The sequence below is a fragment of the Streptopelia decaocto genome (assembly GCF_964273445.1).
Source record: "Streptopelia decaocto genome assembly, chromosome: 10".
Taxonomy (NCBI): domain Eukaryota; kingdom Metazoa; phylum Chordata; class Aves; order Columbiformes; family Columbidae; genus Streptopelia; species Streptopelia decaocto.
Genome location: NC_138665.1, coordinates 13,358,353 through 13,373,153, shown reverse-complemented (window position 1 = coordinate 13,373,153; position 14,801 = coordinate 13,358,353). Strand labels below are relative to the sequence as shown.

Here is a 14,801-nt window from a genome sequence, read left to right as displayed (position 1 = left end):
TCTTCTCACCCAGCTCTCTGCCAAGTTCATACAACCAGGTAGAAGAGCAGTTGTAGGAAGCACTTGCCTTCATTTTCAGCTGGTGAGAGCTCTGTCCTTCCTTTCTAAAGCTAGTGACCTTTAAGTCTGCTGGACCTTCCTCCATGAAAGCACCTTTGTATCCAGGAACCTCTTCCGCTCGCAAACACTTGTCCCAGAGAGTAGAACATCAGGGTCCTCTCTTGTCACCCATAAGACGTGTTGCTATCACACTAAGATGTTACCATCACGTGTAATGAACTATAAAAGCTTCTGCCAGTATTTTCTTAACAACTGTTTAAGCCAGGTAGGCATTCAATGAATCAGTAAAAGGCCTTGCTTGACTGCTTCCTACCCCTAAGGCTCAGTGATACAGCATTCATTCTTCTCTTCATCCCATTCAGCCAACTCCCTCCACTACAAGGATGGACCAGGGTCTCTTTCCAGGCTGCTGGACTGCAGAGCCTACTGTTTTCAACTCTCTCAGGTCCTGCAAGAAACATGACTAAAATTTTACTCAATATCTATGATAACTACGTGGCTGGCAGCCAGACACTTGGCTGTACACCTCCCTGACACTGGTCACCTTAGCACTTTCGGATGAACTAGCAAAAACAGATTTTTCTGAAGCATTTTACAGCTGAAGGGCTTCCCGTGGTTGCCAGTGCCTCAGAAACCAAGATGTGAACATGTTGTCTACAGTTTTCAGCCTGCTGAAAAGAAAGGCTATTTTTAATCCAAGCCTACGTAGGGTGGGGCTCAGTCTACAACCAGGCCAAAAAGCCACTATAATCCACAAGACTGGCAACTTTTGCTTGCAGGCTGATGTCTGTTCTATTTTGGGGATGGGAGGAATTTAGAATAAAAAAATATATAAATTAAAACAAAGGAGGTTATGAAAAGTGAATAAAGGGAAGGGCCAGACTTACCCTGCGTATTTTGGTCTAAAGAATATGGCTGTAAAAGAACACAATCAGAATTATTTTCCATTTCCTACAGCAGTTTATGAAGTATCATTTATAACGTGGGCTGAGAAGTGTATTTTGTACAGGAGTAAGAGCCAATCTGTGGCTCCTTGCACAGCAGTGAGATCCTTGGGAGTCACCAGTCATGGGCACACCACCATGATCCTACACAAGATTTCCCATTTCAGACAACAGTACAGCAGCTGTTGGGACACCTTGTTCTTTTGTGATATTGGGGCTGCAAAAAAGGCAAAGCAAAGCCACCAAAGTGACCTGACTATTGGAAAATAAGTTTTGCTTATTTAGGGTTAAAGGCCAACAGGCAACCAACCCACTAAGAGCAGAGATGTTTTGTATGCTCTCAGCACCTTAATGAACCTAACATCACACAGACTTCCTACATTAACACACCACTAGGTTTTACTTCTTACAATTTGACATCCAAGCCAACTCAACACAGCCACTTACTCTGCCATATCAACCCCATGTTCTTTGCTGTACGCAGGTCCTTTGTATAAAAAAGGGCACATAGAGCTTCTCTCACTGTCTTCAGATGTCCTTTTAAAATCCATCCATCTGCCAACTGTGAGACACTCATATAGGCAACAGCATCTCTAGAGCTGCTCCTTCACATGATCAGAGCTGGATTATTAACCCCACTGCAGAAGTCTGCAATTACTTCTCTTGGCAGAATGCAAAAAAGGCAGAATAGAAGAGACAGTACACCAGGCTAAGTGGAGGACCAGCAACAATGAACCTCAAGCACTGCTATCATTTCAGCCATGGACTTCTTAGGAAAAAAGCCAACATCTAAGCAACACTGACAAGTTCAACCCAGATTTTACAAGCATAGCAGCAAGGCTGGATGGTGAACACCTCTTAACACTAGATAAAACGTTCATGGCCAACATAATTTCTTCTTTCTTTGTTCCACACCTAAGTTACAGCACCAACTACCTGATCTTTCACTTCCATCACTAAGGGCAGTATGTGATGGGGAAACTGTGAATGACACAACAAACTATTTTCAGCTTAAAGAAAAAAAAAAAAAAAAAAAAGCTTACTTCAAAACATCAGAAATTAGGCCTCCTGCAGAGACACTACACCTTCGCTTCTCTTGAAGGTCACAGTAATAGTCTCTTTTCCCAGCTATGCAGTAGAGACTCCTAGCAGCATCTGTGAGCTGTCACTCTTTTCACAGGAACAAAAAACCTACTGAAGAGGCAGGAAAAACAGCTGTAAGCATTTGAGAGAAGGAAATGAGACACGGGGACTGGTTAGAAACATATGGCCCATATGGATTGACATGAGCAATCGGCAGCACTCCTAACCAGAGCTTCCTCTTTCAGACAGTTGTCCTGCTCCCCACATCCTCAGATGCATGTCAAACCAATAATTATTTTATTTCTTCCATAATGATTCCCAAATATCAGTAGTGCACAGGCTGCCGCACCCTTGGGGACAGTCTGGATGTTGCAGGTGGAACCAGTTCACCCCCAGGAATGTGCACATTGTCCCATGGTACAGGGCGTTGGAGACCATGGACCAGCTGGCACAGGGGGACACAAGGAAAGGGACCTAAGGCAAGCAGCCCATCTGACAGGGATGCTGCATTTCCACAAGCAGCAGTCAGCCTCATGACTCATGGCTGCTGAAAAGTGGAGATAAACTAACAGGAATCAACTAGCAAAACAAACAAAAGGGAAAGAATGGCCCTCAATAACTCCATCTCTGCTGATAACAACTCTCCTGGGGACACAGAGGCCTCCTCTTCATCATCGCTCCACTAACAAGCCCAGTGACAGAACTAGCTTTGACTAGCCCAAGTGTTAACCCACAAAACCCAGATCTGAAACACTAGCTGTTAGAAGAGCACACATGATATAATTCTTCCAAGCAGGCCAGACAGGACTTGCTTGTCATTCTTGGCATTTTTAATCTATTAACAAAAAAGCCAACAGATGACAGATTCCCAGGAGACTGGCAGATGCCACAGTGACTGAGTGCACTGGCAACCACCTCTCAGCACCCTGTCCAGGGAGGTCCACACCCCTGTAATGAGAATAGACCTGCCAGGAGAGGGTGGACCGGGCCAAGCAGGCAGTTCTGCTGTCAGAGCAGCTGCCTCTTGGCAGCACTGATGTCAGATGTGGCCACCGCAGGAAGAGCTTGATCACCTCCAATGCCACAACTTCTGAATCAAACAGCGTGGTATTAGCAGAGGGCAGATGGGCATGTCCTCTCCTCCCACCCTCCTCTCCAGCCCTTTTAAGTGGAGACTTCCGTCTTCCAGTTCCATTGATTCACCATGTTTTCTTGCTCAGCCAGTATGAGAAGAAAGGTTGCTGGCAGATCACACAGAGTACATCAAAACCTTATCACACAAGGTCACACTGAATACCTGAAATGTCAGGCACAGAGCCTGCTGCCCAGAGTTGAGCTCTGCAGCCACAAACACTCATGAGTCCCATCTTTCATCTGTAATCAAATAATCTCTTTGGTCATCAATTACAAGGGTGGGCATCCATCGCCCTGCACAGGCAGCTCGTACTCCATGCCACAGCAGACGCACTCCAGGAGCTGTGCTGATGCCACATGCCAAGGGAGACTGGGTGGGCTGGGGGCTGCACACGGGGCAGGAGGATTTCTGACAGCTGGGATACCCTGCCCCCAGGCTGATATCACAGTGTGGCAATGCCACCCAGACAGGTTAATGCCGCTTGCTGGTAAAGCAGAGGAAATCTACACCTAACCTAGCCCTTCAGTCAGGGACGGGACCTGCACAAACCATGAGACTTCTCAAAGGCCATGCTGCAGCACCCCAAGTGAATCTCACAGCACAGAACATGATGAAGAGGCATTACTGAAGTCTCCACTTCAGGAAAAACCTGACCAAGAGGCAGGAAGAACATCCAGGACAGGAAACACTAGTGAGGATGGACAGGACAAGCTTGACCCATTACCAACAAATTCAGCACTGAAGAGCATGAAGTCAACAGTTGCTAAGACCAAAGCTGCACTAAATGCTGCTCTGTCTAAGTGCCACCCACCGCACACCCACTCCCAACACAGACCATGCTGGTGATTCCTACTTTTAATTCCCTGCCACCCAATCAATCCAAGAGAGACAGTGCACCCATATGAACACCCAAACCCAAGTGTGTGGAGGAAGGGATATAACTGTAACCCATTCATGGCCAGCAGTCACACAGCTGAAAGCAATTATAGCTGCCCAGTCACTGTCAGCTGAGCTACCTCTACTCAGAGGACCTCCAGGATGGCCAGTTAGCACCATTTCTCCCAGCCACACCACCCTGGGCCCAGGTGCAGATCATCACTCAATTGCCTTCAATCAAGAGGTGACACCTCTCACCATTCCCACCTACTCATCTACTAGCAGCAAGAGTTGCAGGTATCTCTGGGCTGGACAAGCAGGGAAAGCCAATTTTGTTTTAGAGACTGAGCAACTACTCTCTGGATGGTCAGAGGGGAAACAGCTCTTCCATGCACACCCCCACCAGCAGCACTGCAGCCAAGACCTGCTCACCACAAACACAGCCCTGCTTGTGCAATAACCCAATTCCCAAAGTGACAACAGGAATGTATGTGCAAAGATGTCAACAGATGCCTATCAAATGGTTTGGGGACCAGCGATAAAAAAGAGCAAGGCAATATTGTGACATTCATTAGAGTAACCCAACAAATACTGATTTAATACAACCTTGCATCACCCCCTGGAGCTGGTCTCAGTTTTGCAACACACTTGAAATTAAGAGATGCTGAGGATGTTTTCCTCTGCATACACATTAAGGTTACTTGATAAACTTCTTAAATTCAGTATTTAACAGGTATCTGGTGGTATAATTTTCTGGATTCATGTTTGGCTTTTTTGATGTAATTAGCAACTTTAATTACTCCATGAACTCAATGTTCAAAAAGATACATAGAATACTTAGTACACAATGGTACTTAGTTCAAAAAGTACTGAGTATGCAAAGGTCAGTAATTAGTTAAGAAATATTAACATATCATTTTGTGGCTATTTCCAATATGACAAGGAACTTCTCAGTAGTAACTAATAAGTTAAAAATTAATATCTGTTATTGCACCATGCAGGTTGATAACTTGTCAGTCACATGTTTAAACAACTGGCACTGAGACACGAGAATCTGCCTTTTTCTGTGCTGAATTACTACTCTAACATACATGCAAGCAAAACTAATACTCCAAGCCTGAAGAAAACACCAACTATGTTTCTTTTGCTGTTTGTTGCTACTGTGTGGCACACTGATAAAAACCAAGTTGTAGCCACATAAATTTCACCTGTGCTACTCTCTGTAAGCTACAAAGCAACTCTGTAGCAGTTTACATCTCTGTCCTTCTGTCTCCACCTTTGCTTTCTCTCTTCTTGCTCAGAAGCATCACTATGTCCCCCCACAGGAGTCACCTGCCTCCCAGCAGAGCAGGTTGCGAGTCACCTTGAACACTGTTGTTGAACGTCATTAGTGAGCTGGGACTGCGCTTTCCTTGCAGGGCTCTGCTGGATCTGTACAAAACCTGTGCTGGAATAATGCAAATGGGAGAGATGCTGCTTTACCATCACTTCCTCTGCCATAGGCAGCGCACACACAAGAAAATCAAGCTAACAGACCTGTATCTAAAGAGGGACAAATGTCCCTAGAGGATTCTGGTCCACAGTACTAAGCATTTTAAGAAAGAAAGAGATATAAGACATTGTAACTTCAAACAAAAAAAACAACCACAACACCACCACCAAAACAAACAAGAATCAACCACAACACCATCATCAAAACAAACAAAAACCAACCTGAAAAAAAACTGGCATAAAGCTGAACTCATTCAGTCCTTGGTTTTGCTGAAAGCACAGGCTCTTCCCCCCCCCACAACACCTATGCTATGTAAAACAGGTTACCAAGAACACAGATAGGGTGTACTTGGGTAACATCACCAAGTAAGCTACTACCACCTGAAATATCACCACCAAGACAACCTTAAGTACTAAATGTAGCTGTCATAAGTGATCAAGTGTGCTTACTACTGATAGCTACCATCTATTAATACTTTGATAAGGAAGTGGATTAAACTACCTACATAGAAAAATGATGGGCACACGCTTGCTAAACTCACTGCCAATCACATAAAAAAAAAAAAAAAAAAGTATTTCCCTTAGAATCATAGAATGGTTTGGGTTGAAAGGGACCTTGAAGATCATCTCGTTCCCACTGCCATGGGCAAGGACACCTTCCATCAGACCAAGTTGCCTAAAGCCCCATCCAACCTGGACTTGATCGCTTTCAGGACGGGGCATCCAGGCTGCCCTGGATGCAGCCTGTCCCAGTGCCTCACCACCCTCATGGGGAAGAATCTCTTCCTTTTATCTAGTCTAAATCCACCCTCTTTCAGTTTAAGGCCATTAACCCTTGTCCTATAACTACATGCCCTTGTAAAAAGCCCCTCTCCAGCTTTCTTATAGATCCCCTTTAGGTAGCAGAAATGAAAAACTTGCAGTTTTACTACACAAAAGACAGAGACAGTACTTCCAACATGAAGTTTACCTATGAAGCTATTCACAAGGCCCTTGGATCACTTAGATCACTGGCAGCTGCTCAAGCAAAATTACTTAATTACTGTCCCTAGCATCCTTCTCAATCAATCACTGAGAAGCATTCTCATTTACTTCCTTTGTCAGAACTTTATTATTTCCACTTCTCCAAAGCCAGTTAAGTCACTGCACTAGAGAGCCAAGTAAACACAGGAAAGAGTTACTAGAAGATCCCACATGAGTGAATTCACCGGCAAACCCATTTAACATGGCTGCAATTCCTTCACTCACAATCCTAATCTCCCAACAATCGAAACCCGGGGCAGAGAAGTCAGTAGGGTAGCCCCAGGGGAAGGAGTTCCTCTGCATTTATCCCAAATCCGAGCATCCATCAGCTGAATACCTAATGAAGTCGTCAGTCCCCAGAGCCCTCCCCACTGTGAAGATAATCTAGCCAAAACTAGTAAATAGGTTTCTGAAGGTTTGGGTATTCTTTAATCTGGGGACACGTTTGCCTACTTTATAGGGAGGGAAACTTTGTCAGATTAGCTCTGATAAGAGAACAAAGACCCTGGTTAAGCATAATTCTTGATATCTAGCACTAAATAATCACATTATGATCTCTTAACCCAGACAAAGAATGAGTAATTCATCTTTCACAAGCAAAGAATTCTTTCAAAGTAGCTCGGTTACAACCAAGCAACATCCTCAAATTGTTAAACTTTTGGCAAGATTAGCAGGCTGTGATAACAGCAGTGTTTCAAAAACATTTCTCTTAACAAATTATTTTATAACATACTATTTTTTGAAGAGTTATTCGGATGCAAACCAGCAGATCTGGAATTTCTCTGCATGCACACACCCCACAGAATGCCATCAAATACCCCCGGGGCAGAAGTCAGCTGCGGAATATTGCACCCAGAGGACTCGCCTTATGTCCACTAATCTCCTTGAAACCCTGCCCTCCACTGACAAACTACCAGAAGCACTGCTTTACACAAGATTTCTTTTCAAAACTGATTGAATTTCTATACGTCATTATGCACAGCACTGACATATGTTGATCTCTATAACTATTCCCTCTTTATATCCAGGTTCCAGCTGTTGTCTTTAAAGTTACTCTGAACAAGTCTCCCAGCATTAAGGAGTTTTTTTTCCTCAGGTTACCAGGCTCATTGGAGAAGTCACAAGTGTTACTGGGTGAACAATAGCTTAAAGTTCTCATGCAAAAGCAATTTATCTGAGATATCTATTATCTTTTATAGTCTCTTCTACAGACTGACCAAAAACAGGAAGCCAAGCTCTCATGTGCACACACATTCCACTGGGATTGTGTAACAGCAATAACAACATCAGAGGCTGATTCAACGGCATTTGCTCGGAGCTATACCAACAGCTCTCCTGAAAAGAAATGAGTTGAAGTGATGCTCTGCTGTAGGGATGCTATTACAGAGCAGACACATGCAGCCTGTCCCAAGGAAGCATTAACCAGAGTTTAGACTCCCTTCCACACATCTCGCCCCTATTTCCACTTATACAAGAACTTACAACTGGTGCACAGTCACACTACAGAGTTTATTACCTCTGTGAGCATCAAGACTTGATGCCATCCATTACAATGCTCACAGTCAGTGCCAGGGTGCCCCAGAATTTCCTGTGCAAAGGAAAGTCTAAAGCTTCACCTCCTGAAAAATTCCTTGCTCTTCCCCTTCACTTTGCAGGCTACCGACAAGAAGCCATTGTTCAGGGGAGCAGGGTGACACTTCCTCTCCCAGACCAAATTAGAGATGTATAAAAATAAACCCACACAGCTGTCCCACTGCTTCACTTCATCTCACTTCAATTAGATGAGAAGTTGGGTCCAATTTCCTCACTCTTTCTGGTTTTGGGAACACTATCCTGCATAAAAGATAAAAGTTAAATGCAAACTGAAGCCCCTTCTCAGTACTGCTCTGCGGGAACCCGCAGCGGGAAGCAGCACCTCCTCTCCCTTGCAGCCGGGTTCTGCTTCTATCAACTCGCACAAAGCCTGAAGTTTTGCAGAAATCGGGGCTTTCGCTGCGCGTCCCTCTGTCCCAGCGGCGGAGCTCACGGCCCGGCCCGGCCGCACAAAACGCACCAACAGCGGCCACGGGGCAGCGCATCTCCCGTGCCGGGCCCGCCCCGCTCAGCCCAGGGCTGAAGTTTTCCAGGGGAATGAATCAGCCAAGTGCCTTTTCATCGCCGCGGGGAGGCTGGAAGGGGCGGCAGGAGCGCGCCCAGCAGACACGTACTCCGCGTCCCGGCGCGCACTGATGCACGCTGAGCTCCGCGCCCCCCGCCCCGGCTCCGTGCAGGGCTCCGCGACCTCTCCCCGCTCCGTGCCCGTCCCGCCGCCCCATTGTCCCGGGACTCTCCCGGCGCGCCGGCGCGGGGACACGCCTGGCCGGGAGCGGAGCCGGACGGCACCACGGGCTGGGCTGGGCCCCGCGGAGCCGCTGGGGCCGGTCGGCGCCTCCCTCCCCGCCGCTACTGCCGGGATGCTCCGCCCGGGCCGGTGCGGCTCCGGGCGACGGGGCGAGCGCCGGCAACTTTCCCCAAGTCGGAGCCGCGCTGGAAGAGCTCCTGATAGCGCTCACCTCCCGTGCGCCGTGCCGAGCTGAGCCGATCCGTCCTGCCGAGCCGTGTCCCAGCCCCGCTGCCCGCGCTCGGCGCGCCCCAGCCCCGCCGCCCCGGCCGGATTGGGCCGTGCGCCTGCACATCACGGCGTCCCGGCGCGGCGATTAGGCGGCCGAGGAGTCACTCAGGGCGGGGAGGAGCTGCGGCCCCAGCCAGGGCGCGCTCCCGTTCCCACCGGGCTGCTCTGCCATGCCTTGTCCTGCCTGCATCCCTCGTGTTCTGCATGTATCCCACCTCCCGCCCTGCCTGCATCCCACCTCCCGTGCATGCGTTCCTCCCATCCTGCCAGCATCCCTCATTCTTCCCCTGTACGCAACTTTCCTCCAAGCATGCATGCCTTCTTCCCTATAAGTATCCCTGCCTTCCCCTGGGTTCCCACTCCTTCTCACATGCGAGACTTCAACCTTTCTCCCATGCGTGGGCAGCTCGGGCTCCCTCAGCCCTGCAGCACAGATAGAGGAGCTCTGGGCTCCCCTTGCAGTCTCCCCTTCTCTCCGAGGAGCAACCCCATTGGGTGCTGCTGAGGATGCTCAGGGGAAGCTGATGCTGGTGGGCACACTGGGCGAGGGGCTTCCCACACAGAGGAGCCAGGGACTGGTTCCCACGAGGAGCATGTGGGGTGTGGGTGCCTGGGCCCTTGCATCCTGTTCTCTGTGCTCCTGGGCAGGGAGCGTTGCCACAGCTTTTCCCCATCCAGCCTCCGGTTGTCTGATTTGGGATAGGTGACCTCATAACTGTCCTAATTTCTACATTTGCCACACCGACATTCACACCAAAAATTGCTAGAAGGACTCAGGAAACTGAGGGCCTTAGGGACACTTTTGCGTAGAAGTGGTGGAGAACAGAAGTTAATTCAAGAGAGGTCTTGAACTGAGAAAGAAAAAGCAAAAACCTGCTCTGGGAATACAGAGGTGAATGGAGAGAAGGAGCTGGGGGTCAGAGCTGCACTGCAGAGCTGGACCAGAAAAGAGGGAAACCATTTCCCCCAGTGAGGGACTTTACGCAGCCCAGGAACCTGATTCTGCCACCTCCACCAGGACCAGGAGAAAACATGGGTTCAGGTATTAATACATTATTCTGGTTTCAGGAGAAAAGCAAATACGTATTCAGGCACAGAAGATCCTTTTTGGGTCAGAAAGATGAGCCATTCCTATGCCTGGAGGTGTGAACAGTGCAAAGTAATCAATTCAGGCATAAAACAGGAACATTAATACAAGGCGCTAGCTCTTGTATAAAGTGATAGTACATGTCCCTTTTTTGTGTTTAATTATTTTCCACCACTGCCATAAAAAATGAAATTCTAGAAACATGACAGTTACCTAACAAACTATTAATGGATGAGGTGCACATCAACATTAGATCATTCTCCCTCTTTTCTTTAAAAATTAAATAAATGTAGAGCACATTTGACTAGAACTGCCCAGTAAAATTCATTGTAATGAGTATTTATTTCTCTATGTTGCCAATGTTACAGGTGCATATTTCTGGATCTGCATTGCCTAGTCACACGTAACGAATCTTTGTATGAATTATTTAGAGAAAGACTGTCAGTCCAGTCATTACAGTATAAAACAAAACACATTTCATTGTCAAAACCGTCAGGAAAAATAATTTTGTAGTTAATTTTCCGAAGCTACAAAATGACAAGGTCTCTCAGAGTGGTCTCACATGATGGAAGTGACATGGTTCACAGTAGGAGTTTCCTCATCACATCAGATGTAGCAGCTTCCTGAGAAGAATTAGGCTCTCTTCTGTTCAGCCTTTTATTCTTTTTATGCAGACAGATTTCTGATTGGATGTTGGAAACTCTTACATATTCATCAGTTTATTAGACTGACTCTCAGGAGATAGGAGTAATAATTTTATAAAGATTTAAAGGCTTAGGTCAATTTTACGCTATATGATGGCAGTCCTGTGTTCAGATTAGGTCAATGTTTCACATTGCTTTACAAACACAACAGAACTGTGAATATTTCTGATTCTGGTTGCAAATTGTAGCAAAAAAAAAAAAAAATACACTTTATATTTTTTGGGTCAGATTTTGCTAGCACGCCAACATAAAAGAGCTACAGACATGAAATCATCTTTGTAGATCTTGCCTATTCAGAAAATGCAGATTACACGTTTCCGTGCCCTGCTTTTGTCCAAACCAGTAGTATGAAACAGGCAAGTCTTTGTTCTCTAGATGAGGGAACAAAGTATTAAACATATTGAACATTTACCAGTTGTCTCTTCATTAGGATTTCCCCATGTCTCCATACACAAAAAAAAGTTAAGCTGTAGTAGACAAATCCATTAATTCAGCTACAACCACTGCTTAGCATCCTGATATAGTCATCAAGCAACATTTAAGATTTTTATTGCATACTCACTGTAATTACTGTATTCTGAGTGAGAAGTCAAAATGTGGAGATTCATTTTACACACAGTTAGCAAATGCCTTCTTTGCAAAACACACAACTGCATGTTCTTAGGTAATTATTCATGGTCAAAAACACTCATTAACACAGGTACCAGCTTCCCTTTTCTCACAAAAAGTAAAAAAAAAAGGCTCAGCAATGACTGTTTTGTGAAACAGTGAACAAACTTTTTCAAGAGCACCTGACTGCATGCAGTGTAATTCTTATTTCGCTCCATTCACTGGTGATGTAGCTGGGGGAGGAAAGGTGAAATTTTGGCTAAGGTCACAGGGGAAAACCTGTGCCCTTATAAAAAGTCCCATCCACAGGGTGGATTTGGAAAAATGGTGTTAGACAGTGTTTGAAATTACGTCTGAGACATTTTTAAAGCCCTTTCAAAAAGATTGCTATTAAGAAGATGACAAAGAACACTGTTTACACAGAGGGACTTTCCACGTAATGGCATGCATGAACAGAGAGGTTAGGGCAGATAGACAACAGGTATTTCCATCCTGATTTACACCGTGGGTAGTTTTATTTAATATGACTTTTAAATAAAGCTGTAGTGAAATATTGTTTGTAGAAAATATGCACTTATAAGATGCTGATTTCATGAACTACTAGCATATAGAAACTTAGGAGTAAGAAAACAGGCCATAATTTTTGAAGATAAGTTTAAAGAGGACTTCATTAGTCCTTTCTTCAGCAGACTATGGTAACAGGTATCAGAAAATGCCCTGGCTATAGAGCCACAACAGAAGTACTGCATGCTGGATTTTTGAGTTGAACATTTTTAACTGTAAGACTATGAATTTCCATAAATGTGGTTTACTGTAATCATCTTTAGCAGACAGATGGAGGGCTGACCCTGCCTCCAGTATGACTTTGTCGCTGACTCCAGTGGAAGCTGGACTGACCCTTAGTAGACTTTGCCACTGCCAGAGTAACGTTAGTGTGACTCTGTGTCTACAGAAGTAAAATGAATTTTGATTATGTCTGTTAAAATGTAAGCTTCTTGTCTGGTAGCTTAGCTCCTGTACTGCTTTTCCATTGTATAAATCTTTACTTCTGGCTGGGTTATTGAATAACATGTGGTAGCATATAATTATGGTCGCTTACCTGTGAGGTTGTTTCACTGAGGCAATGCTCAGCTGAAATAAAGTTGGGGAGGCACTATGGGGATAAATAATGCTTGTCTTCTCAGTGATAAATCTAACTCCTTTCTGACTGAGACCTCCTGTCAACATCACTAACCAGAAAAAAAGCCCCAAAAAAGGCAGTGCCTTTTGGAAAGTGTACACAAGAAACAATACAGTCCAAAAAGAAGCTGTGAAACATCATATGACATGCATCTTTGCAATGTATGCCTGATATCCCATGTATAAGCTAGCTGCTTTAAGATTACGATCATCATAGACCATTAGTGAGGAGTGGTGACAACCAAGAAGAAAGGGAGGAAGCCTGATGGGATAATTAAAAACTTATGTCTTTGACATGCGGTATCCCAGAGTCAGAGAAACTGCAAAACATACTGGGAGAGTGGTAAGCATACGGGTTCAGAGTGGTCTTTAAAGAAATGGGCTTTAAAGGAGTTGGTGTGAAGTTCTTCTATTAGAATTAAGGCATTCATTCTTAGCTAGACTTTTGTTTTGTTTTCTGCAAATACTTAACCACAACATTAACAGAATCTAAGAACCAGGACATTAATGTCAAAAACACTTGTCATCAATCAAGGAGAACAACTGAGTGGTGCTGTGAATTGATTAATAAGATGGAACTGTTCTTTTTCCATTGCAAGAAAGCAGATGGAAATCTGGATAATATTTTGAACTGCAGAAAATTGAATTTACCTCCTGCTAGAAACATTTACTCAAATAATTCTGGGCACTTCTTTATTTAAAAACATCTTTGGGGAAACAAACATCAGTAAGTTTATCCAGTAAGGTTGGCCCATGCAAAGTATCCATATTCAAAGACTAAAGAATTCTTTGAGACTCCTCACATGGATGTAGATAACCCACCAAAGTTATCAGCCTGCCAGGCTGTAGGCAAGTTACCTGCCAGCTGCCTGCCCTCCCTCTGTCCTGGCTGCCAGATAACAGATCACGCTGTGGGACTCTGGACTGTGTTGTGAAACCACCAGTGTCTCCTGTTTATTCTGCTGTAAGGCAAGCTCGTGCTTTGGCAAAGGGGTTGTCTGGGGTTTTGTGCTGCCTCCATTCTGCAGTATAGATTTTGTTTGAAATCGTGCTCTTTCCTGTCAAGGGGAGTGTTTCAGTGGTTGCCCACACAGGAGAGCTCTGCATGTCCAACCTAGCAGTGGCAAGCCAGACTTATCCACATTATGTCTTTGTACAACCCTTAGCTACAGTTTTTTTATGGGTTGAGCTTCCAGAGGACTCATTGACCTTTGAAGCATGCAGGAAAGTGACTTGAGCCTTTATTTGCAGTTCCTATCAACAGGGTGAACTTCCCTCCTTCGTTGTTGTGGACCAATTGAAAAAAAAAAGCAGCATGGCAATGAGCAGGTGTTTTTGTCTCTTCACTTCCCCAAATTTATCAACCTAGCAAGACCAGACTCTCAAAAGCTACCAAATCCACATTCTCTTTCTCATAGCTAAAGTACAAACAACTGTCTCCAAAGAAAATCATGTTTCCAGAGGGCATGAGATGCAGAAGGTCAGACGTAGGTAGCTTCAGGCAGAAAAAACAAGCAGAGTTAGCTGGAAACTGTGGAAAATACAGTCACTGCCCATGCAGGTCACAGCCGATCATTTTGGGCATTTATCGAGGTTGACAATTTGGCATTCAGTAACCTATTTGTTACTGTGGCTCGAAGATCTGCATGCAACTTCTTATTATTAAATCCTGGCAATCTGCTCAGAGCTGGACGACGTCACCCTGAAATGAGTTTTTAGGAAGGGTTTGAAGGGCGAAAAGACTGATGGTTTGGCAAACTAGGACCGGGTCGATATTTCATGCAGTTGGTTCTGCACTGGGACAAGACTGGAGGCAGGAAACAAAAAAAGCTGTCAACACAGGCAATTCTGCATGGTATAGAGAGCTTGGGATGGGATGAACTGGAACATGCACAGGGTCTCCAAGGAGGACTCTTGTCTGCACATGCACTCTTGTCCTGTCATGCCAGTCAGGCTTACCAGAGATGGCCTCTCTTTCCTCTTTCTCTCCAGTCCGCCT

At 45.3% G+C, this 14,801-nt stretch overlaps 1 protein-coding gene across 1 annotated transcript in view; it reads right to left on the bottom strand.

Annotated features, from left to right (window-relative positions):
• Positions 1-9,253, bottom strand: part of PLS3 (plastin 3) — a 49,978-nt gene extending 40,725 nt beyond the window's left edge. The window contains exon 1 of the mRNA XM_082061569.1: positions 9,165-9,253. The gene's annotated coding sequence lies outside the window, so the exon portion shown is untranslated. The remainder of the gene's footprint in view (positions 1-9,164) is intronic.
• Between the last annotated feature and the right edge of the window lie 5,548 nt (positions 9,254-14,801).